Source organism: Triticum dicoccoides, chromosome 2A, assembly GCF_002162155.2.
Source record: "Triticum dicoccoides isolate Atlit2015 ecotype Zavitan chromosome 2A, WEW_v2.0, whole genome shotgun sequence".
NCBI classification, from domain to species: Eukaryota; Viridiplantae; Streptophyta; class Magnoliopsida; order Poales; family Poaceae; genus Triticum; species Triticum dicoccoides.
Window position 1 is genome coordinate 427,922,410 of NC_041382.1, and position 7,080 is coordinate 427,929,489.

Sequence of the window (7,080 nt, forward strand, 5' to 3'; positions counted from 1 at the left end):
AAGTAGTGATTATATTTATAAAACTTATCATGATTATGGTTACCCCTTCTATGAACATTACTCGTTTAATGTGGAACCAATTTATAGTATCCAAGTCTCTTATGATACTCCCACTATCCCGAATGAGAAGAATTTTGCTTATGTGGAGAGTAATAAAATTTCTATGCTTGTAGATCATGAAAAGAATGCTTTAGGTGCTGGTTATATTGTTGAATTCATTCATGATGCTACTGAAAATTATTATGAGGGAGGAACATATGCTTGTAGGAATTGCAATAATATCAAGTTTCCCCTCTACGTGCTTAAAATTTTGAAGTTATGCTTGTTTTACCTTCCTATGCAAGTTGATTCTTGTTCCCACAAGTTGTTTGCTCACAAAATCCCTATGCATAGGAAGTATGTTAGACTTAAATATGCTAGTAATATTCTTCATGATGCTCTTTTTATGTTACAATTCTTATCTTTTATGTGAGCATCATTGAAATCATCATGCCTAGCTAGGGGCGTTAAACGACAACGCTTGTTGGGAGGCAACCCAATTTTATATTTGTTCCTTGATTTTTGCTCCTGTTTAGTAATTAATAATTCATCTAGCCTCTGTTTAGATGTGGTTTTATGCTTTTAATTAGTGTTTGTGCCAAGTAGAACCTTTGGGAAGACTTGGGGGAAAATCTTGTTGATCATGCTGTCAAAAACAGAAACTTTAGCGCTCACGAGAGTTGCTGCCATTTTTATTTGGAGAGTGCTATTTAGTTAATTCTTTTTTAAGATGATTAATAGATAAATTCCTCTGGTCCAGCAATTTATTTGAGAATTTTATGAGTTCCATAGATATACGTTTGATCCAGATTACTACAGACTGTTCTGTTTTTGACAGATTCTGTTTTTCATGTGTTGTTTACTTATTTTGATGAATCTATGGCTAGTAAAAGAGTTTATAAACCATAGAGAAGTTTGAATACAGTAGGTTTAACACCAATATAAATAAAGAATGTGTTAATTACAGTACCTTGAAGTGGTGATTTATTTTCTTATACTAACGGAGCTCACGACTTTTCTACTTTAAGTTTTGTGTTGTGAAGTTTTCAAGTTTTGGGTAAAGATTCGATGGACTATGGAATAAGGAGTGGAAAGAGCCTAAGCTTGGGGATGCCCAAGGCACCCCAAGTTAATATTCAAGGATAGCCAAGAGCCTAAGCTTGGGGATGCCCCGGAAGGCATCCCCTCTTTTTCGTCTTCATTCATCGGTAATTTTACTTGGAGCTATATTTTTATTTACCACATGATATGTGTTTTGCTTGGAGCGTCAATTTATTTTGTTATAATTTGCTTTATGTTATTTAGAACAATTTTTTGCATATTTTATTTCAATAAAAGTGGCATTGATAGCCTTTACTATGCCTATTTTAGAAGTCCACATGTTGCTGTTTAAAAACAGAAAGTTTACCGCTGTTGCAATAATTCCCTAGAAAAGTCAGAATGTGATAAAATGTTGAAACCTTTTGCATATTAAGCTCTGATAAATTTAATACAGTGGGAGTTTTCTTTCATAATTTTTGGAGCTAGGGAAGTATGGATGTTGCTGCATTCTTTACAGACTGTCCTGTTTAGGAAGATTGCTGTTATGTTTGCATATGTTTGCTTCTTTAATGATTCTATTTGAGGATAGGACTATTAAATATGCAGAGGCATTTAGTATGCAATGTTGAATAATAATTTTAGTGATTTTCTACAGTAGAGTATGATAAGGTTTTGCAATGGTTTATACTAACTTATCTCACGAGTCCTTGTTAAGTTTTGTGTGGATGAAGCTTTTGAGATTTAGGGAGACCTTGATATGAGAGGAATTAAGGAGACACAAAAGCTCAAGACTGGGGATGCCCAAGGCACCCCAAGAAAATATTTCAAGAAGTCTCAAGCATCTAAGCTTGGGGATGCCGCGGTTGGCATCCCACCTTTCTTCTTCAACAATTATCGGTTAGTTTCGGTTGATCCTAAGTTTTTGCTTCTTCACATGATGCTTGCCATTATTAGAATGTCATTTTATTTTGCTTTGCTTGCTGTTTGAATAGAATAGCAAGATCTGAAATTATTAAATGTTAGAGAGTCTTCACATAGTTGCATAATTATTCGACTACTCATTGATCTTCACTTATATCTTTCGGAGTAGTTTGTCATTTGCTCTAGTGCTTCACTTATATCTTTTAGAGCATGGTGGATTTGTTTTATAGAAACTATTGATCTCTCATGCTTCACTTAGATTATTTTGAGAGTCTTAATAGCATGGTAATTTGCTTAAAATCCTAATATGCTAGGTATACAAGATTAATAATAAAATTCTCTTACGAGTGTTTTGAATACTAAGAGAAGTTTGATGCTTGATGATTGTTTTGAGATATGGAGGTAATAATATCAAAGTCATGCTAGTTGAGTAGTTGTGAAATTGAAAAATTCTTGTGTTGAAGTTTGCAAATCTCGTAGCATGCACGTATGGTAAACGTTGTGTAAAAAATTTGAAACATAAGGTGTTATTTGATTGTCCTCCTTATGAGTGGCGGTCGGGGACGAGCGATGGTCTTTTCCTACCAATCTATCCCCCTAGGAGCATGCGCGTAGTGCCGGGGTTTTTGATGACTTGTAGACTTTTGCAATAAGTATGTGAGTTCTTTATGACTAATGTTGAGTCCATGGATTATACGCACTCTCACCCTTCCATCATTGCTAGCCTCTACGGTACCGTGCATTGCCCTTTCTCACATCGAGAGTTGGTGCAAACTTCGCCGGTGCATCCAAACCCGTGATATGATACGCTCTTTCACACATAAACCTCCTTATATCTTCCTCAAAACAGCCACCATACCTACCTATTATGGCATTTCCATAGCCATTCCGAGATATATTGCCATGCAACTTTCCACCATCCAGTTTATCATGACACATTCATCATTATCATATTGCTTAGCATGATCATGTAGTTGACATAGTATTTGTGGAAAAGCCACCGTTCATAATTTTTTCATACTTGTCACTCTTGATTCATTGCATATCCCGGTACACCGCCGGAGGCATCCATATAGAGTCATACTTTGTTCTAGTATCGAGTTGTAATCATTGAGTTGTAAATAAATAGAAGTGTGATGATCATCATTCAATAGAGCATTGTCCCCCAAAAAAGAGAAAGGCCAAAGAAAAAAAGAAGGCAAAAAAGAGAAAATAAATAAAAAGGGGCAATGCTACCATCTTTTTTTCCACACTTGTGCTTCAAAGTAGCACCATGTTCTTCATATAGAGAGTCTCTTGAGTTATCACTTTCATATACTAGTGGGAATTTTCATTATATAACTTGGCTTGTATATTCCAACAATGGGCCTACTCAAGTGCCCTAGGTCTTCATGAGCAAGCAAGTTGGATGCACACCCACTAGTTTCTTTTGTTGAGCTTTCATACATTTATAGCTCTAGTGCACCTGTTGCATGGCAATCCCTACTCCTTGCATTAACATCAATCGGTGGGCATCTCCATAGCCCATTGATTAGCCTCGTTGATGTGAGACTTTCTCCTTTTTGTCTTCTCCACATAACCCCCCTCATTATATTTTATTCCACCCATAGTGCTATATCCATGGCTCGCGCTCATGTATTGCGTGAAAGTTTATGAGTTTGAGATTACTAAAGTATGAAACAATTGCTTGGCTTGTCATCGGGGTTGTGCATGATGAGAGCATTCTTGTGTGACGGAAATGAAACATGACTAAACTATATGATTTTGTAGGGATGAACTTTCTTTGGCCATGTCATTTTGAGAAGACATAATTGCTTAGTTAGTATGCTTGAAGTATTATCATTTTTATGTCAATATGAACTTTTGTCTTGAATCTTTCGGATCTGAATATTCATGCCACAATTAAGAAGAATTACATTGAGATTATGCCAAGTAGCACTCCGCATCAAAAATTCTGTTTTTATCATTTACCTACTCGAGGACGAGCACGAATTAAGCTTGGGGATGCTGATACGTCTCCAACGTATCTATAATTTTTGATGTTATATTATCTACTATTTTGAATGTTTATGGGCTTTATTATACACTTTTATATCATTTTTTGGGACTAACCAATTAACCCAGAGCCCAGTGCCAGTTTCTATTTTTACCCTGTTTTAGGGTTTCGAAGAAAAGGAAAATCAAACGGAGTCCAATTGACCTGAAATTTCACGGAACTCATTTTTGGAAGGAAAGAAGACCAGAAGACTTGGAGTGCACGTCGAGGGATCTGCAAGGAGGTCACGAGGCAGGGGGGCGCGCTCACCCCCCTGGGCGCGACCTCCACCCTCTTGGGCTCCTCGTGGCCCCCCTGACATACTTCTTCCGCCTATATATCTCCATATACCCTAAAAACACCAGGGAGCACAATAGATCGGGAGTTCCGCGGCCATAAGCCTCCCTAGCCACCGAAAGCCAATCTAGACCCGTTCCGGCACCCTGCTGGAGGGGGCAATCCCTCTCCGGTGGCCATCTTCATCATCCCGGTGCTCTCCATGACGAGGAGGGAGTAGTTCTCCCTGGGGGCTGAGGGTATGTACCAGTAGCTATGTGTTTGATCTCTCTCTCTCTCTCGTGTTCTTGAGGTGATACGATCTTGATGTATCGCGAGCTTTGCTATTATAGTTGGATCTTATGTTTCTCCTCCCCCTCTTCTCTCTTGTACTGAATTGAGTTTCCCTTTGAAGTTATCTTATCGGATTGAGTCTTTAAAGATTTGAGAACACTTGATGTATGTCTTGCCATGCATATCTGTGGTGACAACGGGATACCACGTGATTCACTTGATGTATGTTTTGGTGATCAACTTGCGGGTTCCGCCCATGAACCTATGCATAGGGGTTGGCACATGTTTTCGTCGTGATTCTCCGGTAGAAACTTTGGGGCACTCTTTGAGGTCCTTTGTATTGGTTGAATAGATGAATCTGAGATTGTGTGACGCATATCGTATAATCATACCCACGGATACTTGAGGTGACATTGGAGTATCTAGGTAACATTAGGGTTTTGGTTGATTTGTGTCTTAAGGTGTTATTCTAGTACGGACTCTAGGGCTGTTTGTGACACTTATAGGAATAGCCCAACGGATTGATTGGAAAGAATAACTTTGAGGTGGTTTCGTACCCTACCATAATCTCTTCGTTCGTTCTCCGCTATTAGTGACTTTGGAGTGACTCTTTGTTGCATGTTGAGAGATAGTTATGTGATCCAATTATGCTATTATTGTTGAGAGGACTTACACTAGTGAAAGTATGAACGCTAGGCCTTGTTTCAACGCATTGCAATACCGTTTACGCTCACTTTTATCATTAGTTACCTTGCTGTTTTTATAATTTCAGTTTACAAATACCTTTATCTACTATTCATATACCACTTGTATCACCCTCTCTTCGCCGAACTAGTGCACCTATACAATTTACCATTGTATTGGGTGTGTTCGGGACACAAGAGACTCTTTGTTATTTGGTTTCAGGGTTGCTTGAGAGAGACCATCTTCATCCTACGCCTCCTATGGATTGATAAACCTTAGGTCATCCACTTGAGGGAAATTTGCTACTGTCCTACAAACCTCTGCACTTGGAGGCCCAACAACGTCTACAAGAAGAAGGTTGTGTAGTAGACATCAACTCCCACTTAGATAGACATCCCTTGAGTCATCCAAATGATCACGTGATCCATATCAACTAAACCATGTTCGATCATCACGTGTGATGGAGTAGTTTTCAATGGTGAACATCTCTATGTTGATCATATCTACTATATGATTCACGTTCGACCTTTCGGTCTCCAGTGTTCCGAGGCCATGTCTGTACATGCTAGGCTCGTCAAGTTTACCTGAGTATTCCGCATGTGCAAAACTGTCTTGCACCCGTTGTATGTGAACGTAGAGCTTATCACACCCGATCATCATGTGGTGTCTCGGCACGACAAACTATCACAATGGTGCATACTCAGGGAGAACACTTATACCTTGACGACCATCTTGTAATGCTACCGCCGTACTAAGAAAAGTAAAATGCATACAAGATAAACATCACATGCAATCAAAATATGTGACATGATGATACGTCTCCAACTATCTATAATTTTCGATTGTTCCATGCTATTATATTATCAATCTTGGATGTTTTATAATCATTTTATAGTCATTATATATCATTTTTTGGTACTAGCCTATTGACATAGTGCCAAGTGCCAGTTGCTGTTTTTCCATGTTTTTTACATCGCAGAAAATCAAAATCAGACGGAGTCCAAATGCCCCGAAACTTTAGGGAGACTTTTTATGGGCCAGAAGGAACACAACAGGTGCTGGCTACGCCTGGGGGTGCCCCAAGGGGGGCACAACCCACCAGGGCATGCCAGGAGTCCCAAGCGCGCCCTGGTGGGTTGTGCCCACCTCGGGTGCCCCTGGACCGCCTCTTTGCTCTATAAATACCCCCCAAATCCCAGAACCCTAGGGGAGTCGACGGAATATTCATCTAACCGCCGCAGAGTCCAGAACCACCAGATCCAATCTAGACACCATCTCGGATGGGGTTCACCACCTCCATTGGTGCCTCTCCGATGATTGATACGTCTCCAACGTATCTATAATTTTTGATTGTTCCATGCTGTTTTATTATCAATCTTGGATGTTTTATAATCATTGTATAGTCATTTTATATAATTTTTTGGTACTAACCTATTGACATAGTGCCAAGTGCCAGTTGCTGTTTTTCCATGTTTTTTCCATCACAGGAAATCAATATCAAAGGGAGTCCAAATGCCACGAAACTTTATGGAGATTTTTTATGGGCCAGAAGGAAGGCAATGGGCCCTAGTTGCACCTGGGGGGTGCCCCGAGGGGGCACAACCCACCAGGGCGCGCCAGGAGGCCCAGGTGCGCCCTGGTGGGTTGTGCCCACCTCGGGTGCCCCCCGGAACGCCTCTTTGCTCTATAAATACCACAATATTCTAGAAACCCTAAAGGTGTCGACGAAATATACATCCAGCCGCCGCAGAGTCCAGAACCACCAGATGCAATCTAGACACCATCACGGA